The sequence below is a fragment of the Saccopteryx leptura genome, chromosome 3 (assembly GCF_036850995.1).
Source record: "Saccopteryx leptura isolate mSacLep1 chromosome 3, mSacLep1_pri_phased_curated, whole genome shotgun sequence".
In the NCBI taxonomy this organism is placed as follows: Eukaryota; Metazoa; Chordata; class Mammalia; order Chiroptera; family Emballonuridae; genus Saccopteryx; species Saccopteryx leptura.
The window spans coordinates 118,248,164-118,275,877 of record NC_089505.1 but is presented as its reverse complement, the minus strand read 5'-3'; the positions used below and the strand labels follow the sequence as shown (position 1 = coordinate 118,275,877).

Below are 27,714 nucleotides of genomic sequence, written 5' to 3'. Positions count from 1 at the left end.
CCCATCATTGATTGATTCTTGTATGTGCCCTGACTAGGGATCGAACCCACAACCTTGGCATACTGGGTCGACACTTTAGGCAACTGTGCTACCTAGTCAGTACTCTATTCCATGTTGTTGCAAATGGCAATATTTTCTTCTTTTTTTATGTCTGAATAATATTACATTGTATATATGTGCCACATTTTCTTTATTTATTCATCCATTGATGGACATTTAAATTGCTTCTATGTCTTGGCTCTTTTAAATAATGCTGCAATGAACATGGGTTGCAGATATCTTTTCAAGTTAGTGTTTTCTTTTCCTTCAGATAAATACTCAGAAAAAGAATTATTGAATTATATGGTAGTTCTCTTTTTTTTTTTTTTTAGGAATCTCCACACTTTTTCCATAGTAGCTGTACCAATTTATATACCCACCAACAATGTACAAAGGTTCCCTTTTCTCCATATCCTCACCAACACTTGTTATATTTTGTCTCTCTTTTTTTTTTTTTTTGTATTTTTGTATTTTTCTAAAGTTGGAAACAGGGAGGCAGTCAGACAGACTCCCGCATGCGCCTGACTGGGATCCACCTGGCATGCCCACCAGGGGGCAATGCTCTGCCCATCTGAGGCATTGCTCTGTTGCAACCAGAGCCATTCTAGTGCCTGAGGCAGAGGCCACAGAGCCATCCTCAGTGACCGGACAAACTTTGCTCCAATGGAGCCTTGGCTGCGGGAGGGGAAGAGAGAGACAGAGAGGAAGGAGAGGGGGAGGGGTGGAGAAGCAGATGGACACTTCTCCTGTGTGCCCTGGCTGGGAATTGAACCCGGGACTCCTGCATGCCAGGCCAACGCTCTACCACTGAGCCAACCGGCCAGGGCCTATTTTGTCTTTTTTATGATAACCATTCTAACACGTGTGAAATGATATCTCAAATTGTTTTGATTTGTATTTCCTTGATGATTAGTGATTTTGAGCACTTTTTTGTGTACCTGTTGGCCATCTGTATGACCTCTTTGGAAAAATATCTATTCATATCGTTTGCCCATTTTAAAATTTTTATTTATTAATTTTAAAGAGAGAGAAAGAGGGGGAGGGAGAAACATCAGTTTGTTGTTCCACCCATCCATGCATTAATTGGTTGATTCTTGTAAGTGCCCTGACTAGGAATTGAACCCTCAACCTCAGCATGTTGGATGATTTCCCAACCAATTGAGTTACCCTGCCTGGGCCTGTAAACTTTCTAAATGTACCATCTGGTTAAGAAGTGAAGCCTGAAATTGGGGCCTGGGTTTGAATTCCAGTGTTGGCTCTGGTTCTGAGATTTTGGGATCTGTGATTTAATCTTCTTGATTCTATATTTTTATTAGCAATCAGCACATGAAAGGATTAGCTTTGTGATTTATGAATGATTCATTAATTCCATCCAAAAATAATCCATTTATTCCATTAAACCCCCCAGGGCAAGGCTGGACAGGACGGAGCCTGCCCCTCCCTTTAGCTTTTTGACCTTGAGCTTTTTTTTGTTGTGGACATCTGGAATGCCAGGGCTCATGGGGAAGAGACGTTACTCTGGAACCTTGCCTCCTTCCCCAACCTAAACTACACCCCATTAGGCCTTGGCCACACTCAGTTGGCTAGAGCGTCATCCTCATATGTCAAGGTTGCAGGTTCAATACCAGTCAGGGCACATACCAGAATCAACCAATGAATGCATAAGTAAATGGAACAACAAATCAATGTTTCTCTCTTACTCTCTTTCCCCTTTCCTCTGTCTAAAAATCAATAAATAAAAATTAAAAAAACAAATACACCCCATTATCTGATGACTATCCTAGAGAAACATGCCTGGGGCCTGGGAATGACTCAAGGACAAGCATGTCCCCTTGTTTTCCCTGTCACTCTCCCAGAACCTGGGTCAGTGAGCTGTCCACCCACCCACTGCTCCCAAGGAAGGAGGGAGTCATGAGACTCTCGCATCGGTAGCCAGTCAGTCAGAAGCACAAGTAACAACCTGAGCTTACTACTGGCCTCTGAAGTGGATGGGAGTGGGGGTGGGGGGGTCAGTGGAGGCGGGGGATGGGGGGGCAGGGAAGTCTTGTAGGACTGAGCCCTTAACCTGTGGAAGCTGATGATGTCTTCAGGTAATAGTGTCCGAATTGAGTTGAATTATAAGACACCCTGCTTGTGTCCAAGAATTGCTTGTTGGTGTGGGGAAGCTTCCTCCCTCACCATCCCCACATACACATTCATACACATTGGAATTAGGTCCAAGAACCTAAAAAAGTTTGATAAAATGTTTGTTTATGATAAATTGTTCTTAATATCTTACTCCCCATTCTCTCTCTTAAGGAAAAACTAGTTACTTTGATAAAATGTATAGCAAGGTGATTGAGGATGTGCCAGTAGCAACTGCAGCAGATTTGGAATGTTCATATCAGCTATTCTCTTTATGAGAAAACAAAAGCAAATCTTTTTATTTTTATTTTATATTTTTAAGTTTGTTGATCCTACAGAGAGAGAGGAAGAGAGAAAGAGAAACATCCATTCACTGTTTCACTTATTTATGTCTTCATTGGCCGATTCCTGTATGTGCCTGACTGGGGATCAAACTCACAACCTTGGCATATCAGGTTGACGCTCCAAACCAACTGAACTACCAGCCAAGGCAGAACAAAAGCAAATCTTTTTTTTCTTATAAAGATTTTATTTATTCATTATAGAGAGGGGAGAGAGAGAGAGAGAGAAGGGGGGAGGAGCAGAAAGCATCAATTCCCATATGTGCCTTGACCAGGCAAGCCCAGGGTTTTGAACTGGCAACCTCAGCGTTTCCAGGTTGACACTTTATCCACTGTGCCACCACAGGTCAGGCACAAAAGCAAATCTTAAAATCAAACTGAAATATATGTTCATATTATATTCTACACTGGTAAAATCAGGAAAAGATATGTTTGTTTTTAAGGCAAAATTTCAGATCAGTCCAAAGATTAAATCTTGCTGGATTACATGAATTTGGGTTTTATATAAAATGGCTTCTGAGCTAGTAGTATCTATGAGAAAGATTTTCTGTTTTATTTTGTTGAACCCATTTAAAGCATTAGAAGTTCAGCTGCTTTGTTTTCTGGGATTTGGGGCAATATTGGATTCAGGTAAGCTCTTATTAGTCTCTATAAACCAATCAGAACAAATCCACTTGAACCTGAGTCTACATAATCTAATTTGTTAATACCCTTAGGAGGTAGGAAAACATTCCACAGGTGCATAATGGGATTTAAGGCTTTTCTCACTTACAGGCTTACAGATACCCAGTTTGCAGCTTCAGTGTGATGTCAGTCGTAGCTGGAGGAGACACAGAACCACAGAAACTCACGTCCAGGTTTCAAAGTGCTCTTCTCCTTTCAAGTGATGTGGTCTTACAAATCAACAACCAGACAAACAAAAAGAACTAACAAACCAGATTCTCTGTTACCTCTCACTCTACAGAGAGATCTCGTCATCCATCCGGCGGAGATCAACAACGGTCAAACCGTGAAAGCAGGCTCCTGACCACTGCAGCTCCCCATGGGGAGAACACATGGTCCTGTAAATTAGACTCGTGTTTACACAGACTGGTGCAGGAAGTGACCGACGGAAGATAGACACTCAGATAACTCAATCAATAAAGGAAGGAGAATTTATTAAGCCGGTGGAGCACGTGGGATTGTAGCTCCAAAACACGGGCTCCCTGAAGTTGATTTTCTTACAGGTTATATACCTTTACAGTATCTAAGCAATGTGCATGTGATTTCTTTGTTTAAGGTTTCCCAGGACTCAAGGAGAGGGGAGGGAAAGCTTCGGTGAGGTAAACAAGGGGGAAGAGGTTCCCAGACCACTGGCCATAGTTACATACAGATCTTGCTGTTCTTGTTTTGTATTGTAACTGTGGGATATAGATAATTTATCACTGGCTGACTCAGTTACCCCAACTGGCTCCTTTCCCTTGTATTCTTTTCATTTCTTCCTTCTCAGGGAAGAGGGGGCCTGCCCTTCCTTCCACAAGACTGCCTTCTTAGCAATGCCATCCAGCCTGGCCTAGTGGTCTGATACCCTTTGTAAAGGAAGATTTTCCACCTCCTTAGTAGGGAAAAACCCAGTTCTTCCCTGTTATGTCTTCATTCCCTTGTCTCCTTTACTTTTACACAGAACACTTCACTTCTACCCTACCAAGCAATTCTCCAACACCAGTTGGGTATGCAATTTAACCCAATTCTGACACTATTTATCCAGAGATCACATCAGATTCCAGTGTGGAGAGCTCAGTTTTACAAGACCCCCCCCCCACCACCACCACCACAGACCGACCTGAGCTTCTGTCCTACCCGCTATAGTTGGCAGGTTCCAACAAACCCTTCCTTGGGTCTGAATAATTTGATAAAGCGACTCATAAAATTTCAGGAAACATTTTAGTTTTTAGATTACTGGTTTATTATAAAGCGATACAACTCAGGAACAGCCGGATGTAAAAGATTTGGACAAGGCATGGGTAAGGGGGTAGAGCAGGGGTCCCCAAACTACGGCCCGTGGGCCGCATGTGGCCCCCTGAGGCCATTTATCCGGCCCCCGCCGCACTTCCGGAAGGGGCACCTCTTTCATTGGTGGTCAGTGAGAGGAGCATAGTTCCCATTGAAATACTGGTCAGTTTGTTGATTTAAATTTACTTGTTCTTTATTTTAAATATTGTATTTGCTCCCATTTTGTGTTTTTACTTTAAAATAAGATTTGTGCAGTGTGCAAAGGGATTTGTTCATAGTTTTTTTATAGTCTGGCCCTCCAACGGTCTGAGGGACAGTGAACTGGCCCCCTGGGTAAAAAGTTTGGGGCCCCTGGGGTAGAGCTTCCACACTCTTTCCAAGTGCGCTACTCTCCCTGCATCTCCCTGTGTTCCCCAACCTGGAAGCTCTCTGAACCTGTCCTTTCCACTTTTTTTAAAAAATTTTATTTATTCATTTTAGAGAGGGGGGGGAGAAAGAGAGAGAGAGAGAGAAGTGGGGGGAGGAGCAGAAAGCATCAACTCTCATATGTGCCTTGACCGGGCAAGCCCAGAGTTTCTTTTTCTTTTCTTTTTTTTTTTTTACATAGGCAGAGATAGGCAGGGACAGACAGACAGGAATGGAGAGAGAGATGAGAAGCATCAATCATTAGTTTTTCGTTGCGCGTTGCGACTTCTTAGTTGTTCATTGATTGCTTTCTCATATGTGCCTTGACCGTGGGCCTTCAGCAGACCGAGTAACCCCTTGCTGGAGCCAGCAACCTTGGGTCCAAGCTGCTGAGCTTTTTGCTCAAGCCAGATGAGCCCGCACTCAAGCTGGTGACCTCTGGGTCTTGAACCTGGGTCCTTCCGCATCCCAGTCCGACGCTCTATCCACTGCGCCACCACCTGGTCAGGCAAGCCCAGGGTTTCGAACCGGCAACCTCAGGGTTCCAGGTTGACGCTTTATCCACTGCGCCACCACAGGTCAGGCCTTTCCACTTTTTTTTTTTTTTTTTTTTTTTTTTTTTTATGGAACGCTTCACGAATTTGTGTGTCATCCTTGCGCAGGAGCCATGCTAATCTTCTCTGTATCGTTCCAATTTTAGTATATGTGCTGCCGAAGCGAGCACCCTTTCCACTTTTTATGGAAGCTTCATTCCATAGGTATGACTGGTTAAATCGTTGGTCATTGGTGGTTGAGTCAACCTCCAGCCCCTCTACCCTCTCAGGATGTCAAGGGGATGGAACTGAAAGTTCCAACCCTCTCATCACCTGGTTGGTTCTCCAGGGCAACCAGTCCCTAGTCTTAGGTAGGATCCAAAATGATCTCATTCACAATAACGAAAGTCACCTTTATGCTCTCCTCACTTAAGAAATTCTAAGGGCTGGCCCTGGCCGGTTGGCTCAGTGGTAGAGCATTGGCCTGGCGTGTGGAGGTCCCGGCTTCGATTCCCGGCCAGGGCACACAGGAGAGGCACCCATCTGCTTCTCCACCCCTCCCCCTCTCCTTCCTCTCTGTCTCTCTCTTCCCCTCCCGCAGCAGAGGCTCCATTGGAGCAAAAGATGGCCCGGGCGCTGGGGATGGCTCCTTGGCCTCTGCCCCAGGTGCTAGAGTGGCTCTGGTCGCGACAGAGCGACGCCTCAGATGGGCAGAGCATCGCCCCCTGGTGGGCATGCCGGGTGGATCCCGGTCGGGCGCATGCGGGAGTCTGTCTGACTGCCTCCCCATTTCCAGCTTCAGAAAAATAAAAAAATAAAAAAGAAATTCTAAGGGTTTTTGGAGCTCTGTGCCAGAAACCTGGATGAAGACCAAATATTATTTTCTGTTAAAAATTACAACATCACAGTAGGGAACTGGCAGAGTATCTTAAAGCTCAACTAGCTTCCATGGTGGACTGGCCTACAGGCAACTCTAAATCACAGGAGCACAGGTTGCTGCAGGGTAGCACCCTCCTGTTACCCTGCCATCTCTCTCCAATTCCCTTCCCCACCTGAAATGCCAGTGGCCATGGCCAAATTTTTTTTTTTTTTTTTTTTTTTTTTTTTTGTGGCAGAGAGAGTCAGACACACAGGAAGGGAGAGAGATGAGAAACATCAATTCTTTGTTGCGGTTCCTTAATTGTTCATTGATTGATTTCTCATATGTGCCTTGACCCAGGGGGCTATAGCAGACCGAGTGACCCCTTGCTTGAGCCAGCGACTTTGGGTTCAAGCTGGTGAGCTTTTGCTCAAACCCAATGAGCCCGCACTCAAGCTGGTGACCTCAGGGTCTCGAACCTGGGTCCTCTGCGTCCCAGTCCGTCGCTCTATCCACTGCACCACTGCGCCACCGCCTGGTCAGGCTCTCTCAGGGCTTTTATATGGTTCGTGCTTGCTGCTTTTTGAAAATACCTATATACAATATTTCTCTCTTTTTTGGCTTTTCTTAGTGCTTCCATTGAGGATTTTCATCCCAGTCTGGTACGTCATTTCTGCTTCCTGCATTTGATGTCTTTTAGTAGCCTCTTCTTCAGTTTCACAAAAGTCTTGCTTTTCATCTGCTTTGTAGTCATAGGTTGTAGCACACCCTCGTCTGCCATCTTCCCTCCCATCTGACACACACTCATCAGATTCCTTATCCAGGAAAAGAAAAGGGAAGGGGCAGGTCTTCCCAAGTGCTGTACCTTTAATGGAGGTCAAAGTTGATTTCTGTACTTTCATTGCATCTTCATAATCCTGGTTTTCTGGATTTGAAGATTCTAGAAAGCTGATTTCTTCTGTGACACTTTCCCTTTCTTGGGTCCTGAGGTTGTCTTCCTCCTCTTGAATAGGTGATTCTAACTCTGATTCTTCTGAATCAAGAAATATCAGACTGGCTACTACTCTGCCTGCTGTGCTGTGGTTCTTCACTGACTCATCTGATGGCAAAGAAGTCTACGGACTCATCCCGGCTGTCTTCTTCATCCGAGGAAGCCGACGCCATGTCCAGAAGTACCGCGCAGAGCAGCAGCGTCAGCCCAACCCAGACCCACATCCTGCTCTTGGGGCCCTGCCACCTCCTGGAGCTGTCTCCTTCGCCCCTGCCACCACCAACTCAGCCACCGCCGCCTCACCGCTGCTCTTCCTGGAGCTCTCGACCTTGTGCTGCCTCTCACACACAGCCCTTGGTTTCCTCTCGGAAGATTGTCGAAAACACCCATCCCACAGTCCCCAAAAGGGTAGCCCCCAGGAACCATACCCTGAAGAGCAACAACCACTCCTCTACCCCACCCTTCAAGGGTGTCGGTGGCTCCACAGCTCCTTTACCATCTGCCCGAATCCAATGTGAACCTGCATGGCCGTGGCCACCGGCCTTACACCGCTCAGCCGGGCACAGAAAGCAGACCAAATCCACTGCACGTCCAGCATGGGCCTGGCATGCCAGTCTCCTCGTGACTGCCTCCAGCATCTCTGCAAGTGATTCTCTCAGACCACCCTTTCTCGGATAAGGGTGTGAAACCTCCTCCTCCCTCAGGTAAAGGTGGAGCAAAGCCATGAATCTGCTCCCAAGGCCAAACACTCACATCTTTAACTCCCCCGTTTCCCTCTCTCCTTCCTTTCCTTCTGCTTACATGGAGATGGGGAGTTTAGGGTGATGGTTAGGGGTCGCAGAGCTACTGGGTTAACTCAGGTCCTCAAAGGGGTGGCTAGCCTTTAATTATTGCAGGTTTCTTTTTAGAATCTGGAGTACTCGGCACTGCTTTGTCTTCCACTCTGGTCCTAGTGGGCCCTCTGGAATATCAGGAAAAATCCCTTTCTTTTTTTTTTTTTTTTTGTATTTTTCTGAAGCTGGAAACGGGGAGAGACAGTCAGACAGACTCCCGCATGCGCCCGACCGGGATCCACCTGGCACGCCCACCAGGGGCGACGCTCTGCCCACCAGGGGGCGATGCTCTGCCCCTCCGGGGCGTCGCTCTGCCGCGACCAGAGCCACTCTAGCGCCTGGGGCAGAGGCCAAGGAGCCATCCCCAGTGCCCGGGCCATCTTTGCTCCAATGGAGCCTTGGCTGCAGGAGGGGAAGAGAGAGACAGAGAGGAAGGAGGGGATGGGGGTGGAGAAGCAAATGGGCGCTTCTCCCATGTGCCCTGGCCGGGAATCGAACCCTGGTCCCCCACACGCCAGGCCGACGCTCTACCGCTGAGCCAACTGGCCAGGGCCGGGAAAAATCCCTTTCAACATCCTTTTATAACCATTGTTATTGACTTGTTTTCTCCTCCAGGTATAGATGTGCTTTTCCCCGGTATGAACTGAGCATTAATCAGAACAAGGTATGCTCCTTGTATAAAGTGAGTTATATTGCCCTGGCAGGACAACAGCTTGGTTGGTTAGACTTAGAGCATCATCCCAAAGCTCAGAGGTTGCTGGTTGGAATCCCGGTCAGGGTACATACAGGAACATATGTACATACAGAGGCTCCTGTCCTCTGTCTTATCTTCCTCTCTCTGTAAAAAATCAACAAAATAGGCCCTGGCCGGTTGGCTCAGTGGTAGAGCATCGGCCTGCCGTGCAGGAGTCCCGGGTTCGATTCCCGGCCAGGGCACACAGGAGAAGCGCCCATCTGCTTCTCCACCCCTCCCCCTCTCCTTCCTCTCTGTCTCTCTCTTCCCCTCCCGCAGCTGAGGCTCCATTGGAGCAAAAGATGGCCCGGGCGCTGGGGATGGCTCCTTGGCCTCTTGCCTCAGGCGCTAGACTGGCTCTGGTCGCAACGGAGCGACGCCCCAGATGGGCAGAGCATCGCCCCCTGGTGGGTGTGCCATGTGGATCCTAGTCGGGCGCATGCGGGAGTCTGTCTGACTGCCTCCCCGTTTCCAGCTTCAGAAAAATACAAAAAAAAAAAAAAATCAACAAAATAAACATTAAAAAAAAACCACTCAATTTTGAAAAAATAATTTAAAACTAACAATTTGAGTTATAACAGTTTCTAGGAGAACGTTCCCAAATGTTTATAGCCTGAGGCAGTCTCCCAACTCTTATTCTTCCAGCCTTTAGTTGGTAATTCTTAGCCTTTTACATTTCCACAAATATTTTACAATATTCTTGTCATTGGAGTCTTCTTTTGGATTACATTGAATCTGTTCGGAGAAACTCGACACATTTAAACTATTGACTCTTCCACCTGACCTGTGGTGGCGCAGTGGATAAAGTGTCGACCTGGAACACTGAGGGTGCAGGTTCAAACCCTGGGTTTGCCGGGTCAAGGCACATATGGGAGTTGATGCTTCCTGACCCTCCCCCTTCTCTCTCTTTCTCTCTCTCTATCCATTCTAAAATGAATGAATAAAATAAAAAAAATATTGACTCTTCCAATTCATAAACATCTTTCTATCTAGTTAGATCTTCTGCAATATCTTTTTATTCGTTTTATAATTTTAGGTAAAAAGGTCTTGTACATTTTTTTTTTTTTTGACAGAGACACAGAGAGTCAGAGAGAGGGACAGATAAGGACAGACAGACAGGAAGGGAGAGAGATGAGAAGCATCAATGCATTGTTGTGGCATCTCAGTTATTCATTGATTGCTTTCTCATATGTGCCTTGAGGAGGAGGGGGCTACAGTGAGTGACCCCTTGCTCAAGCCAATGACCTTGGGCTCAAGTGAGTGACCTTGGGCTTCAAGCCAGCAACCTTTGGGCTCAAGCCAGTGACCATGGGGTCATGTCTATGATCCCACACTCAAGCCAGTGACCCTGGGCTCAAGCCGGATGAACTCCCACTTAAGCCGGCAACCTTGGGGTTTCGAGTTTGGGTCCTCTGCATCCCAGTCTGACACTCTAGCCACTGTACCATCGCCTGGTCAGGCTGCACATATTTTAATAGACACATTCCTAGGACTTCATTTTTTTTAACGGTATTGTGAATTTAAAAATTTTTTTTACAGGGATGTAGAAATACAATTGATTTTTTAATGTTGATTTTGTGTCTAGAAACTGTGCGAAACTATAGTTATTTATCTTTAGATTGCAGTCATATCTCATTTTATTAGTGCTTCACTTTATTGCGCTTCACATGTTAAATATCTAGCGGCAATATTCACGTTTTCTTCACTCTAGAACCTGGGCAGGTAAAGCAGCCCTTACCTAGGACATGCTACTCACATCACAGAGGCTGAACCACACAATGACTCTGAAAGCTCCCACTCAAAAACGGCCTGGGTCACTTTTACTCACATCTCATTGGCTACGGCAAGTCTTTTTTTTTTTTTTTACAGAGTCAGAGAGAGGGATAGACAGACAGGAACGGAGAGAGATGAGAAACATCAATCATCAGTTTTTTCATTGCGACACCTTAGTTGTTCATTGATTGCTTTCTCATATGTGCCTTCACCGTGGGGCTACAGCAGACCGAGTGACCCCTTGCTTGAGCCAGCGACCTTGGGTCCAAGCTGGTGAGCTTTTGCTCAAACCAGATGAGCCCGCACTCAAGCTGGCAACCTCTGGGTCTCGAACCTGAGTCCTCCGCATCCCAGTCCGACACTCTATCCACTGCTCCACTGCCTGGTCAGGCAGCTGCAAGTCTTTTGATAGAGCCCAATGCCCACATTGAATAGAAGCATAATTGTCTCATAGGATGGGGCATAAACCATTGAAAGCGGCGACACAGTGTGCTCAAGTTGTGTTTCAGATTTTGGTATCCCTGTTCGTGGGTGAGACTGGCCCATAATTTTCTTTCCTCCAAGTATGCTTGTCAGGTTTTGGTATCAAGGTTATGTGGGCCTCACAAAATGACATGAAGAGTGTTCCCTCTTCATTGGTTCTCTGGGAATGTTTGTATGAGATTGGAATTGGGTCTTCCCTGGATGTTGGTGGAACACAACAGTGGTGAGGCAAGCTGCCATCTAGCTCCAGAGCGCCCAGACGGGTTAGTTGAGGCTTCGTAGAACCGGCACTGTGGTTCAAGTTTTTCCTCTGCCCAGACCTGCTTCTTCCCCTGCTTTTCATAGGTGTTGATCTCTAGTAAACTCACATCTCAAAATTCCATCTCAGCCTCTGCTTTTGGAAAGTCCATCTACGATGTGGATTGCAAATATCTTCCTCTGTGACTTGCGATTGAGTGTGCTCATTCGCCCCTCCCCCCAGTAGTCCTGCCTTATTGCCATCATCTACCACTCTAGGTTGTTCCCTTCCTTCCTTGGAGATGTAATACCTGGCTCACTGGCACTCTCTGCAACATTCTCCTGTGATAATGCCTGGTAATTTCAGTATACAGAGTTGCTCTTTCTTTTTCTTTTTTTTTACAATTTGTTTATTTTTTACATTTTATTTATTCATTTTTTTTAGAGAGAGGAGACACAGAGAGAGAAAGAGAGAGAGGAAAGAGATAGAAAGAACAGAGGGAAGAGCAGGAAGCATCAACTCCCATATGTGCCTTGACCAGGCAAGCCTGGGGTTTTGAACCGGAGACCTCAGTGTTCCAGGTCGACGCTTTTACCCACTGCGCCACCACAGGTGAGGCGCTCTTTCTTTTTTTTAATAAAAATAATTGTATTTACTTAGAATCATTTAAAATGTCAACAAAACAGCTGCAAGTTTACTTTTGCAATTACAAAACAGTATTCAATTAATAACAATTAATTCATATAAGCTGCATCAGAGACAACTGAATATGAAGAAACTACCATCCCCATATGTAGCTAGTTTGTGCTGTGCACCAGCAAGAACCTGCTTTAAATTTCCATGCCATTTTCAACCCCCCTCCTGTAGCAGGCAAGGTTAGTTGCTAATGAAAATACTATAAGGATAGAGCTATCTAAAGACACACTGAGTAGTGTATTAACTATACAAAAAAAAGTTTAAAAATAAATCTTACACCACCTTACATTTCAATTTTTAAACTTTTTATTGATTGATTGATTTTTAGAGAGAGAAGAAAGGGGAGAGAGATAGAAACATCAATTTGTTCCACTTTTTTATATGTTCACTGGTTAATTTTTTATTTTAATTTAATCTATTATGTGAAATAAATCAGAGAAAGACAAATACTGTGTGATCTCACTTATATGTGGGATTAAAAACAATGACAAGGCCCTGGCCATTTGGCTCAGTGGTAGAGTGTCAGCCCAGCCTGTGGATGTTCTGGGTTTGATTCATGGTCAGGGCACATGGGAGAAGTGATCATCTGCTTCTCCACCCCTTCCCTGCCCCCTTCCCCTACTTTTCTCTCTTCTCCTCTTATAGCCATGGCTCAATTTCTTCAAGTGCATTGGCCCTGGATGCTAAGGATGGCTCCCTGGAGCCACCGCCTCAGGTGCTAAAAATAGCTTGTTTGTGATAATGGCTCCACCCAGATGGGCAGATCTTCAGCCTTAGATGGGGATTGCCAGTTGGATACCAGACAGGAGCCTGCCTCATTAGCTTCCCTAATCTCACTTGAAAAAGAAGGAAAAAAACAAACAATGACAAACAAGCAAAAAGCCAAGCTCGCAGATACAGAGAATAAACTGGTGGTTGTCAGAGGTGGGGTGGAAGGGCAAAATGGGTGAAGAGGGTCAGAAGGCACAAACTTCCAATTATAAAATAAATAAGTCATGGGGATATAAAGGTAACTGTAGCTAGTAATACTATATTGCATATTTGAAAATTGTTAAGAGAATAGATCTTAAAAGTTCTCATCATAAGAAAAAAAAATGTAACTGTGTAGGTAAAGGATGTTAATTAGGTTTATTGTAGTGATCATTTTGCAATATATACAAGTGTTGTACAGCTGAAACAAATATAAAGTTATATGTCAGTTTTACCTCAAAAAAGAAGAAGAAGAAGAAGAAGAAGAAGAGGAAGAGACTCCAGATCTCTCTCTCTTTACGTGCACATAAGAGAGGCCACATGAGGATGCATGAGGGTGCAGTTGTCTGCAAGCCAGGAAGAGAAGCTTGACTAGAAATGAACCCTGCTGGCACTTTGATCTTGGACTTCCAGCCTCCAGAATTTTGAGAAAACAAACATCTATTGTTTTAGTCACCTAATCTATGGTATTTTGTTATGTCAACCTGAGCTGACTAAAATAGTACATTTTCTTACCCAGTTCTATCATAACCAACCATTGTAAACACCCTCGATGCCTTTGGCCAGATCTCAATTTGTATTACTTGCTTGGCAAAACCCAAACCTTGTTGAAATCCAGTTCTCCCAGTTACTCCATGTCTGCAATCAGTGCTGCTGAATATGGCTGAAGGAAAGCAACTATGTTAGCTGGACTACTTTAAATTCATGACTGCTTATCTCCAGTGAGCACTTACCTTCCTAGCAATCATTCTACATTTTTCTAGTCCATTAACTCTCTTAATTATTTCAGATCTTTTTCTCCTTTTTCATAAAGGTTCCATCCCAAACTCCCTGCAGATGACCTTGCTTCTTGTTTGACTAACAGATGCCACCAGGAGAGAGTTTCCACGGCTCCCACCGTCACTTCCACCAATCTACCAGCAGTTCTCCACACGCACTCTGCCTTCTCTCCTGGGCTGTCTGTGCCCTCATTCTGGTCCTGCAATTTCCCTAGCTCTCCCAGAGCATGGATCTTCACCTCTAGTGGATAATTGCCACCAGCATTAAGAGATGCTGTATTATCTCCCAACACCCTTCCTCCCTCCAGAATAAAAAAGGAAAACAATAAGGCAAAGACTTCCCTTTACCTTATTTCTTATTTCCCCTTCTAGCTATTGTACTACTTCTCTGCTTTCAAGCAAAATCCCTCAGAATAATAGTTTATACTCACCGTCTCCACTTTCTCTCCATCTGTTCTCCCGCAAAGGCACTTCAGCCAGGTTTGTACTCTGTTGCTCCCCCAGAGTGGCTCACCCTCCCCTCATCTTCTGACACAGCTGGTCACCCTCTTCTCCTTGAACACATTTTCTTCACTTGGTTTCCAGAACAATATATTTATCTTTCTACCTCAGCACAGCTTTTACTGGTTCTTTCCTGTATCCCATACCTCTAATAACAGGAAGGCACTGGACCATTTCCCTCTTTAATTTTTTTTTTTTGTGTGTATTTTTCTTAAGTGAGAGCGGGGAGGCAGAGAGACAGACTCCCACATGTGCTCGACCAGGATCCACCCAGCATGCCCACCAGAAACGATGCTCTGCCCATCTGGTGTGTTGCTCTGTTGCAATCAGAGACATTTTAGTGCCTGAGGCAGAGGCCATGGAGCCATCCTCAGCTCCCGGGCCAACTTTTGCTCCAATGGAGCCTTGGCTGAGGGAGGGGAAGAGAGAGACAGAGAGAAAGTAGAGGGGGAGGGGTGGGGAAGCAGATGGGTGCTTTTTCTGTGTGCCTTGGCCGGGAATCGAACTGGGGACTTCAACACGCCGGGCTGACACCCTACTGCTGAGCTAGCTGGCCTGGGCCTTAAATTTTTTTTTTAAATTTATTGGTTTTAGAGAGAGAATAAGGAAGACAGACATTAGGGAGAGAAAAACATCAATTTGCTGTTCCACTTACTTATGCATTCACTGGTTGATTCTTGTCTGTGCCCTGACCAGGAATTGAACCTGCAACCTTGGCATATCAGGACGATATTCTATCCAGCTGAGCTACCTAGCCAGGGCATTTTCCTCTCTTTTGAAATGTACCTTCACTGAATAGAACTTACTAATAACCTTAGCAAGCTCTTCTCTCATATGTATATCCACATGGCTTTTTTTACTTTCTTCTGGCTTTATTTAAAGGTCTCCTTCCCTATGAAACCTTGCCCCGGCCACTGTATCTAAAATTGCAAGCCTCACCATCTATCACATACACATGTTTTATTCTTTTTCTTTGCTTTATTTTTCTCATTAGAAAATACATACTACTTAAGATAATATATATATATATATATTTTAATTTCTGTACCTTGTTTGTTTTCTGTCTTCCCCATTGAGATATGAGCTTCATGAGGAAAGGAATGTTTGCCTCCCCAGCATCTGGAACAGTGCCTGGTATATGGCAGGTGCTCAATCGATATTAATTGAATGAATGAACAGTAATACCAACTTGCACATAAATACAAGTAGCTCATCATCTACCACAAGAACATTTGTAAATATTTTGGTTATTTCTATCACACAAAGAAAGGTTCATTTGATTATGACTTGGTAATTCACGGATGTTTGTAGAACAGAGGTAAACTCTGCAATGAGCAAAGATTTTTACAGTCACCATTAATCAAAGACTTCTAAAGAGCTTCACTCCCAGGTTTGAGCAACTTTATCCTTTCATAGTGCTCAGGGCCCTCAGTTTTCAGGTCAAATTGTAAAGAAAATGTGTAAAGCGTTATTGACACTAATGTCCTCACTGCTCATATCACCTACAATTAGCTCAAGATGGTAAAAAGCCAAAACGAGATTTCAAGAATTGACCAAATGTGGAGTCCAAAATGGCTCGGTGTCTTGCCCATAATTCTCAAGACCATGAGCTCTATAGCCAACAGAAATGCCGGATAGATTCAGGAAACTTTCTGCTACCTATTTCTAACAGCCATCCACTTGGAAAACATTTATGGATTAACTGTCATTTTGCTACATTATTACAAATCATTGCTGAAGTGTGTTGAAACTTTCTATTCACAGGAACAAGAAGCCTAAACAAACCCTAGAAAAACTGAGCTATAATCTACAAACTGAAAATTAAATACACATTAAGATTTATCAGTGGCCCTGGCTGGTTGGCTCAGTGGTAGAGCGTCGGCCTGGCGTGCGGAAGTCCCAGGTTCGATTCCTGGCCAGGGCACACAGGAGAAGCGCCCATCTGCTTCTCCATCCCTCCCACTCTCCTTCCTATCTGTCTCTCTCTTCCCCTCCCGCAGCCAAGGTTCCATGGCTCTGTGGCCTCTGCCTCAGGTGCTAGACTGGCTCAGGTCGCAACAGAGCGACACCCCAGATGGGCAGAGTATCGCCCCCTGGTGGGCATGCTGGGTGGATCCCGGTCGGGCGCATGCAGGAGTCTGTCTGACTGCCTCCCCGTTTCCAGCTTTAGAAAAATACAAAAAAAAAAAAAAAAGATTTATCAGAGGAAAGAGGCAGCACTTGAACTTCACTAGGGGGGATCATACCAGCTTGTACTTACCACCCATGTAGCCTGGTCCAGGCTTCCCACCTCAAGAAGATGTCTGCCCCAAGGGCATGGCAGCTTCTTATATCTGTTTCATGGACTTTAATTTAAAAAAAAATTTTTTTTTTTACAGAGACAGAGAAAGGGATAGATAGGTACAGACAGACAGGAACGGAGAGAGATGAGAAGCATCAATCATTAGTTTTTTGTTGCGACACCTTAGTTGTTCATTGATTGCTCTCTCATATGTGCCTTGACCGTGGGGCTACAGCAGACCGAGTAACCCCTTGCTTGAGCCAGTGACCTTGGGTTCAAGCTGGTGAGCTTTGCTCAAACCAGATGAGCCCACGCTCAAGCTGACGACCTTGGGGTCTCGAACCTGGGTCCTCCACATCCCAGTCCGACTCTATCCACTGCGCCACCGCCTGGTCAGGCTATTTCATGGACTTTTAACCTGAAGAACAACTTGTTGGGCCTGACTAGGGGTGGCTCAGTGGGTAGACCAGGAGTGGCCAACAGTTTTTGCCCCCAGGCCAGATTAAAAAGAAAACTTTTGTCACGAGCCGGACAAGATATTAAAATTAAAAAATGTTAAATACAAAAATGATTTAAGTAAACAAAATTTTATTATGTAATTTGTTTAAGAATAAATGTAACTGAGTGAAAAAATTTTAATATACAATATTATTTTAATATAATTACATATCATATAAATATCCAAACTATCACAATCAATCAAAAAAATTTAATTAATAGAATGAGCTTGAAGGGGTTATATCGGAAATAAAACAATTATTTCGTTTTACAAACAGCCTGGACACGTGTTCAGTTATCAACTGCAGCTATTGTCTATGCTACAGTGCCACTTGATTCAGCACACTTGAACACAAAAATAACAAATTGTTTGACCTTGGGTGTGCACTGGCAAACTCCACCTAAAAGAATGTGGGTTTCACATTGCTGCTAAATGTCAAACAGTTCATATCGAGTACAGATGAGTACAAAAGTTGTAAATCTTTATAATGGAATTTTTTAAAAAAATAAGTATTGCAAATTTATTCGACCAATTATTGGAAGTTAATCCTAGATTAGTTACACGTAGAATTCTTTTCCGCGTATCACTATCTTCTTAAATATCTTGATTTCCAGTAATCAAAGATGCTTCCGCTTCTGAGTAGCTGAGATTTGAAAGTAGTGGAGAATATTAAAAATTTAATCATAGGCCACATAAACTCATTATGCCAGCCGGATCCGGCCCACGGGCCATATGTTGGCCATGCCTGGGATAGACTGTCAACCTGGAATGTGAAGGTCTCAGGTTTGAAACCCTGAAGTTGTCGGCTTGAGCACAGACAGGCTCACCAGCTTGAGCTTGGGATCATCAACATGATCCTATGGTTGCTGGCGTGAGCCCAAAGGTCACTGGCTTGAAGCCCAAGGTTGCTAGCTTGAGCAAGGGGTCACTAGCTCTGCTAGAGTCCCCCAGTCAAAGCATGTATGAGAAGCAAGCAATGAATAACTAAAGTGACAAAACTACAAGTTGATGCTTTTCATCTCCCCCCCCCCCCCAAAAAAAAAGAACAACTTGGTGAATATTTTATATCATTATTTGCTCTCTGGATGTCAACTTGCTTTGTTATCCTAACAAAAGAAGCTGGGAGTGGGCTAGTTTGTGAACAATATAAGAGGTACAACTTGAAAGAGAGTAATTGTGGCCCTGGCTGGTGGATCAATAGATGAAACATTGGCCCCGACTATGGACATCTGGGGTTCAATTCCCAGTCAGGGCACATAGGAGAACCAACCATGTGCTTCTCCTCCTCCCCTTCTCCCCTCTCTCTGTTCTCCCCTTCACAGCAAGTGGTTTGATTGGTTTGAGCGTCACCCAGGTGCTGAGGATTGCTTGGTTGGTTTGAGTGGGTCAGCCTCATGTGCTAAAAATAGCTCAGTACTCAAGCTTCGGCCCTAGACGGGGTTGCCAAGGCACATGCGGAAGTTTGCCTTACTATCTCTCCTCTTCTCACCTAAAAAAAAATTTTAATGATAATTTAAAAAAAATAAAGAAAATAATTGTTATTTACCTCTCTCTTGCAAGATTTTTTTTTTTTTTTTTTTTTTAGGAAAGAGGAAAGAGAGAGAAGGAAGGGAGCAGGAAGCATCAACTCATAGTAATTGCTTCTCATATGTGTCTTGACCAGGCAAGCCTGGGGTTTCGAACCAGTGCCCTCAGCATTCCAGCTTTATCCACTGCACCACCACGGGTCAGGTGAAAATATATATATATTTTTAAATTAGCTATTCTTTATCCACTGGACCAAAAAAAGGAGGGGGTGGCTCAGTTCTTATCTTAAAAATTTATAGACACAGTGAGTGTGCCGGTCTCCTCTCCTCTTGCAAAGAGACCAAATGATAGGTCACCTCCACCAGGCAGTCACCGCAGCATCCCCAAGTGTTGGATCAGTTCCCGTGGGACACCCATGATACTAGTGCCCCCCCTCAAGAGGGACGTTTGAAGCCCGAGAACACAAAAAAGTTGTTTCTGATTGCTGCTGGAAGAGGACCAATAAAACCTTCCAAATGCAGCCTGTCCCTGGTGTAATTTCCAACACTTCCATACTCTTTCCACAAATAGCTATCACCATTAAAGGGTTTTAATGTTTCATTCAAAATGGATTAGTTCCTGTGGCCAGTAGCCAATGTAATTATAATGAATGTTGTATTAATTCTTACGATATTTCCCTGAATTCAATACATCACTGTATCTTAATCTTCCGCTATTCAGTTGCTCAATTGCCCAATTAGACTGTTGGTGATCCTTTATGGGGACTATTTCATCTGTGGTACATGAGCTTACTTTTGGCATCCAAGAAATTGGTCTGGCGTATGCGATTATGGGATATTATCCTTGTTATGCACCACTTCTAGTCTCTCCCCTAAGCAAAATGATAGAATCTTAGAGAAGTGACTGAAACAGAAAGGCTTTGGACATTAATTTTCCCAATATATGGTATTGCCAGGTCCATTAAGAAGAATTATCTAACATTCTAGAATAAGTTGGCAATATCACATATAGTAATATTCTAAAAGAAGTTACAACAAAAAGACTTCTGCCACCAACAGTATAACTCACTAGATATTTTGAAAATCCCTCCTGTTTAAAAACATACTAAAACTGAATAAAATTTTTTTTAACTGAATAAATTTTAACAAATGCATATTGATGCACTTTGCTAGAATTTCAGGACTCTGAAAAATCTCCAGGGACCTAAAACAGATACAAAGAGGTGAAATTAGTGATATGTCAACTTGGAAACTAGGTTATCATGAGGAAATTGCCAAAATCAGAAAGCTAGAATCGAGGTGTGAATAATGTCTATGTATTCCCAAATGGAAAATGGAAAGCAAGTCTTGGGCCTATACAAATCAGGGTGATAAGAAAAATCCTGGCGCCTGACCTGCGGTGGCTCAGTGGGTAAAAGCATCAACTTGGAACACTGAGGTCGCCGGTTCAAAAACCCGGGCTTCTCTGGCCAAGGCACATATGGGAGTTGATGCTTTCTGCTCCTCCCTCCCTTCTCTCTCTCTCTCTCTCTCTGTCTCCTCTCTTTAAAATTAATAAATAAAATCTAAAAATAAATAAATAAAAATAAAAATTAAAAAAAAAAAGAAAAATCCTGGCCTGACCAGTGGTGGCACAGTAGATAGAGCATTGACCTGGGACGCATAGGTCACAAGTTCAAAACCCAAGGTCGCCAGCTTGAGCATGGGATCATGCCAAGGTCCCTGGCTTGAAAAGGGGTCACTGGCTCAGCTGGAGTCCCCGCACTCCCTGTTAAGGCACAGATAAGAAGCAATCAATGAACAACTAAAGTGACACAACTACAGGTTGATGCTTACCTCTCTCTCTTTCTATCTCTCTAAAAATAAAAAAAGAAGAAAAAGAAAAGCCTTGTCTCTGTCAGTTGTGACTTTGAGTGAAAATAGTAATAATAATGGCCTCCTCTGAGAAGTTTTAAGCATGAACCTATCCTCCCAGGAGTCTGTGATTCAAATTTACACAATCTTAATCATAGAGACTGTTCAGTCATATATTAGCAAACAATAAAGAAAGAAAATTGGTTCTGGCTGGTTAGGTCAGTGGTAGAACATCAGCCTAGCATGTGGATGTCTTGAGTTTGATTCCTGGTCAGAGTACACAGTAGAAGCACCAATCTGTTTCTCCACCCCTCTCCCTCTTGCTTCTCTCTCTCTCTCTTCCCTTCCTGCAGCCATGGCTCAACTGGGGCAAGATGGCCCTGGGCGCTGAGGATGGCTCCAAGGCCTCTGCCTCAGGGACTAAGAAAACCTCAGATGCTGAACAACAGAGCAATGCCTCTGATGGGCAGAGCATCGCCCCTTAATGGGCTTTCTGGGTGGATCCCATTCAGGATGCATGAGGGAATCTGTCTCTCTGCCTCCCCTCCTCTCACTGAATAAAAAAAAAGAAAGAAAATTAACCATTTGAAGAAATAAACCACCATAAGATAGATTCAGCAGAAACAGCAACAAAGAAAGAGATTTAGAGTTTAACCTTTAAAAAGCAATCAGCCATAAGAAATGATGACATAGTGCCATTTACAACAACATGGATGGACCTTGAGAACATACTGAGTGAAATAAGGAAATCAGAAAAAGCTAAGAACTGTATGATTTCACACATAGGTGGAATATAAAACTGACACTCGTGGACATAGATAAAAGTAAAGTGGTTACCAAGGAGAGGGGAATGTGGGGGAGGGGCTGAGGGGAAGGGTATAAAGGGTGATGGAAAATGATGTGACTTGGGTGATGGGTATACAACGTAATCAACAGTTCAAATGCTATAGAAACGTTTACCTGAAACCTATGCGCTCTTATTGATCAGTGTCACTCTGTTAAATTTAATTTTCTAAATAAAAGTTGAAAAAAAAAAGCAATCACATAGGCCCTGGCTGGGTTGCCCAATGGATAGAGCAAATGAAGTCTGAGGAAGCAACCAGAGTATACAACTACGTGGAACAAATTGATGCTTCTCTCTCTCTCTCTCTTCCCCATCCTCCATCTCCCCTCCCCCTTTCTCAAATCAATGGGGGGAAAAATTTTAAACATAAGTAGAAAAAAAACATTTGATGAAATCCAACATAACTGCAAAGAAAATGTAAATGGTGAAAGGATATAATTTACTAGATACCAAGACTATTATAAAACAGGATATACTTAAGTCATGAAGGTATTAGCATAGGCACAGAAAGATAGAAAAAATGGGATATAATATTAACCCTAGAAACAAACTCAAGCACATATGGACTGTTGGTGTCTGACAAGCTGTCACTGAAGAGCAATGGAGTAGTGAAGGTCTGCTCATTAAGTGGTGCTGACACATTGGCTATCTGTATGGAAGAGGGAAGTTGGACTCCTATCTCAGACCATACACAAAAGCATTTCCAGTTTGGTTAGATACTTAGAGGGCTGCTGGGCTAAAGAAACCACACCAGTAATTTGAACTGGGAAATTTTAACAGAAAGATTTACTACCTAGTTCCAGGGGATTAACAATCTAAAAGAATAGAGAACTTCAAACCATATAGGCCTAGCAGATGCAAGGAGCAGCCACCACCTCCATAGCTAATGCACAGTACCCGAGAAAGGAAGAAACTGTGAAGAGAGCCCCACCCAAGGCCAAGATGCAGGCCTTGTTGATGGGGTGCAGCTGGGCCCCACTGTATGGAAGAGAAGTTGCCACAGACCAGGACTGGCTGGCAGGAAACTGCCCACAGGGCTGCTGGTGAAACTTACTAGGAATACGTCTGTCAAGTGCCAGCAAAACTCTCTGGGAATCCACCTGATGGCCAAGAAGCCATTTACTAGCAGCCACACCCTTGAAGCAAGAAGTACAAGTGTCCCAACCAGGAAAAGTACCCTTTTCTTACAGTGTCCCTCCAGCACCCTCTTCTGGCAAGACCTAGCATTGTGTCAGAATAATTTCAAGATACAGCTCCAGCATGACAAAGCAGGGACAAGGAGACCGGATTTGCAGCTGAGCAGTAATAACCACATAAATATATAGTACGTGAAAAGCAGAACAATAAAGCTTTTATTTAAGAATAATTTGTTCGATTCCCGGCCAGGGCACACAGGAGAAGCGCCCATTTGCTTCTCCACCCTTCCGCCGCGCTTTCCTCTCTGTCTCTCTCTTCCCCTCCCGCAGCCAAGGCTCCATTGGAGCAAAGATGGCCCGGGCGCTGGGGATGGCTCTGTGGCCTCTGCCTCAGGCGCTCGAGTGGCTCTGGTCGCAACATGGCGATGCCCAGGATGGGCAGAGCATCGCCCCCTGGTGGGCAGAGCGTCGCCCCTGGTGGGCGTGCCGGGTGGATCCCGGTCGGGCGCATGCGGGAGTCTGTCTGACTGTCTCTCCCTGTTTCCAGCTTCAGAAAAATGAAAAAGAAAAAAAAAAAAGAATAATTTGTTTTATTTTATTTTAGATTTTATTTATTGATTTTTGGATAGAGGAGGGAGAGAGAGAGAGAAAGAGCGGGAGAGTGAGAAAGATGAGGGAGAAGCGGGAAGCATCTGTATGTGCTTGACCAGGCAAGCCCAGGGATTTGAACCGGTGACCTCAGCGTTCCAGGTTGACGCTTTATCCACTGAGCCACCACAGGTCAGCTATTTAAAAATAATTTTATTGAACTCATTAAGGTGACATTGGTTAATAAAATTATACAGATTTCAGCCTGCCTGTGGTGGCGCAGTGGATGAAATGTCGACCTGGAATGCTGAGGTTGCCAGTTCAGAACCCTGGGCTTGCCCGGTCAAGGCACTTACAAGAAGCAATGACTACTATTTGATGCTTCCCACTCCTCCCACTCCCTTTTCCCTCTCTCCTCTCTCTTAAATCAATAAATACAATCTTTTTTTTAAAACTTTATTTATTCATTTTAGAGAGGGGGGAGAGAGAGAGAGAGAAGGGGGGGAGCAGAAAGCATCAACTCCCACATGTGCCTTGACTGGGCAAGCCCAGGGTTTCAAACCGGCAACCTCAGGGTTCCAGGTTGACACTTTATCCACTGCGCCACCACAGGTCAGGCAATAAATACAATCTTTTAAAAAGAAAAAAAGGACTCTCCTTTAGGGTGTCTTTAAAAAAAATTATACAGATTTCAGGTGTACAATTCTATAATACACCATCTGTATATTGCATTGTGTGTTCACCACCCCAAGTCAAGTTTCCCTCCATCACTATCTATTCTCCTTCAACCTCCTCCACCTTCCCTGACCCCTCTTTCCCTCCTGCAGTCCCCACACTATTGCCTGTGTCCATACATTTTTTTTCCTTTGCTTAATTTCTTCACCTTTTTCACTCAGCCCCACCAACCCCATACCCTCTGACAGCTGTCAGTCTACTCTCCATATCTCTGAGTCTGTTTCTGTTTTGTTTGTTAGTTTATTTTGTTCATTAGATTCCACATATAAGTGAAATCATGTGGTCCATAAGAACCATAAAACTTTTAGAAGATACTATAAAATAATAGCTTCATGGCCTCAGTGTTCCCATGACAACTATAATACCAACCATAAAAAATTTATCATTTTTTAAAATTTTTTATTTATTTTTATTTTTTATTTTTGTATTTTTCTGAAGTTGGAAATGGGGAGGCAGTCAGACAGACTCCCGCATGCGTCCGACCAGGATCCACCTGGCATGCCCACCAAGGGGCGATGCTCTGCTCATCTGGGGCATCGCTCCGCTGCAACCAGAGCCATTCTAGCTCTTGAGGCAGAGGCCATAGAGCCATCCTCAGCGCCTGGGCAAACTTTGCTCCAACGAGCCCTGGCTGCAGGAGGGGAAGAGAGAGACAGAGAGGAAGGAGAGGGGGAGGGGTGGAGAAGCAGATGGGCGCCTCTCCTGTGTGCCCCGACCGGGAATCGAACCTGGGACTCCTGCACACCAGGCCGACGCTCCACCACTGAGCCAACCAGCCAGGGCAAAAAAAAATTTGATCAGTTAACTAAATTAAAATAAACTTTTATTCAACAAAAGATATCAAGACAGTGAAAAACTAATCCTGCAAGTGGTGAAAAAAAAATTACAGCATTTATAATCAACAGAGGACTAATATCCAGAAAATATAAAGAACTCCTACATATGGTCAACTTTTTTCCTACTAGATCTTTTCCAAAGATTGCATCATCTCCACCCCCTGTGTTCTTATACAATCTGACTTTGTGCTCTTTCATTGAAAAGCAAGGTCTAAGCTCCCTCCTCTTAAGAGATTGCCTTGTAACCAACAGAAGACAACAGAAGTGATGCCACGTAACTTCCAAGGCCATTCCACTCCTGCTGGGTTCACTTGGGACACTTGCCATCGAAACCGTGATCTGAATGACATGTAAAAATTCTATCCTGAGGCCTGTGCTTGAACAAGCTCAGGTCACATGGAGAGGCCCCATGGAGGTGTTCCAGCCAACTGGACCAGCCAAAAGCCAGCATCAGCCACCAACATGTGAGGGAAGATGCCTCCAGATAAATGTACCACCTCCCATCACTGACTCTCTCCTGGACTTTGAGGATACCCAGCTGAGACCCCAGACAGCACAGAGCAGAAAGAGCCAAATCTACTACATCCTGTTCAAATTCACAAATGACAGAATCCGTGAGCATAGTCAAATGGTTGCTCTATGCCACTAAGTATTGAAATAATTTGCTGTGGAGCAATAATTAACTGAAACATCTTACAAATCAATAAGGAAAAAAAAGCCAATAGATATGAAGAACAGATTCATGATTGCCAGAGGTGGTAGTTGGAGGGTGAGAGAAATGAGTAAAAGGACTAAAAAAAAAAAAAATACAGTAAATTAAGAACCTGGCCAGTTGGCTCAGTGGTAGAGCATTGGCCTGGTGTGTGATGTCCCAGGTTTGATTCCTGGTCAGGGCACACAGAAGAGGCAATCATCTGCTTTTCTACCTTTCCCTCTTCTCTCTCTCTCCCTCTCCTGCAGCCATGGCCTGATTGATTTGCGAGAGTTGGCCCCAGGTGCTGATGACTCCATGGCCTCCACCTCAGGTGCTAAAAGTGGCTCAGTTGCTGAGCAATGGAGCAACACACCAGATGAGCAGAGCATCGCCTCATAAGGGGCTTGCTGGGCAAATTCAGTCATGGCATATGTAGGAGTCTGTCTCTCTGCCTCCCCTGCTCTCATTTAATTTAAAAAAATAGTAAATTAAGTAAAAAATTTAAACAGGCATTTCACATTAGGCAATCTAATGTCCAATAAACATAAAAAGTTAGCCAACCTATCCTGACTTGTGGTGGTGCAGTGGATAAAGCATCAACCTGGAATGCTGAGGTCTCCAGTTCAAGACCCTGGGCTTGCCAGGTCAAGGCACATATGGGAAGCAAGGTGATGCTTCCTACCCCCCCCAATCCTTCCTCTCTCTTTGTCTCCTCTCTCTAAAATCAATAAATAAAATTTAATTTTTTTTTTTACAGAGACAGAGAGAGAGATAGATAGGGACAGACAGACAGGAACTGAGGGAGATGAGAAGCATCAATTATCAGTTTTTCATTGCAACACCTTAGTTGTTCATTGATTGTTTTCTCATATGTGTCTTGACCGTGGGCCTTCAGCAGATGGAGTAACCCCTTGCTCGAGCCAGAGACCTTGGGTCCAAGCTGGTGAGCTTTTGCTCAAACCAGATGAGCCCTCGCTCAAGCTGGCGACCTCAGGGTCTCGAACCTGGGTCTTCTGCATCCCAATCCGACACTCTGTCCACTGCACCACTGCCCAGTCAGGCTAAAAAAATTTTTTTTAAGTTAGTCATCCTCATTAGTAATAAAGAAGGTAAAAAATAAAACTAGAATGAGATCCACCCAATAGAATGACAAAAATTTTAAAGTCTAACAATTTCAAGAGTTGGTGTGGAAATGGGGTAGTGGGAATTTTTTAAACCTGGATTCTCTAGAAATCAGAGCCTGAGACAAGGTGTAAGATGCTAAAGCTTTATTTGGGATGTGCCCACTGGGGGCAGTAGGTAGAGGAGGAAGATAAGTGAGGCAAGGAAAGCTAGAATGCAATATGAGCTGTTACTGATATTATTGTCTGATTTTGGCTTTGGAACTAGCTTCAAAGAGATATAGCAAGTTGTTCATTAAACGTGGTCATTCTTGCCTGACCTGTGGTGGCGCAGTGGGTCAAGAATAGAACTGGGATGCTGAGGTCGCCAGTTTGAAATCCCAGGCTTGCCTGGTCAAGGCACATATGAGAAGCAACTATGCATTAATGCTTCCTGCTCCTCCCACTCCTTTGCCTTTCTCTCTCTTTCTTCTCTCTAAAATCAGTAAATAAAAATCTTTTTTAAAAAATTAGTGGTCATTCTTCATGTCGGAAGGATTGCAAAGAGGAACTACACCTCAGAAGAGAGGAAGCAGGCTTCTGGCTCCCTCCAGTTCCTGTTTCTACTAGTCAGGGTTTACGTCACATGAAGTCACTGTCCTGCACATGCAGACTGCTTCTGTGGCTCTCTGGCAGACCTCATGGTGTGGATTTCACCCAAATCTGGAAGTGACCAGGTGACCAGGCATGGTTCAGGTGCTCAGAAAGGGGAAGAGAGAAAAAAATGTGGCTGGGGGACTCTGAGAGAACACATGATGTTTGTGCCACAATAAATGACATTCACATGCACTGCCAACAGGATACTGAATTTGGGTGGCCACTTCAGGAAAAGGTTTCGCAGTATCTGGAAAAGTTGACGATGTGCATGCCATCTGACCTAGTGATTTTACTTCTAGGTTAATACCGTTTAAAAATCTGTGCATGTATAAACCAGTTCACATGAGCAAAAATATTTATAGCAACATTATTTGTAGCTGTCAGAGTTAGAAGTAATCCAAATGCCCAACAGGAGAATGAACAAATAAGTTATTTGTTCTTACCTGTTAACAAAGCACAATTACACACATCCATGTGGATAAACTCGAGAACAAAATGCTAACTGAAAAGAGCAAGTCACTGCAGTATAGATACATTATGGCACACAATACTTTGAGTATTTCTGCAATAATCAAAGATACACAAAATTTAATATTTCTAGGGTTATGTACATAATCTGCAATAAAATGATAACAAAAAGCAAGGGGATCACAAAATTTTAAATCATCATTATCC

At 44.0% G+C, this 27,714-nt stretch overlaps 2 non-coding genes and 1 pseudogene across 2 annotated transcripts; 1 reads left to right on the top strand and 2 right to left on the bottom strand.

Moving 5' to 3' along the window:
- Positions 1-5,518: 5,518 nt before the first annotated feature.
- On the bottom strand, positions 5,519-5,625 carry LOC136401917 (U6 spliceosomal RNA). Its single transcript, XR_010750840.1, has one exon. It is a non-coding gene; the product is annotated as a U6 spliceosomal RNA (small nuclear RNA).
- A 1,176-nt stretch (positions 5,626-6,801) lies between these two features.
- LOC136398298 (protein sel-1 homolog 1 pseudogene) lies at positions 6,802-7,508 on the bottom strand (annotated as a pseudogene).
- Positions 7,509-8,977: 1,469 nt separating this feature from the next.
- On the top strand, positions 8,978-9,053 carry TRNAG-GCC (transfer RNA glycine (anticodon GCC)). Its single transcript has one exon. It is a non-coding gene; the product is annotated as a tRNA-Gly (tRNA).
- Positions 9,054-27,714: the final 18,661 nt, after the last annotated feature.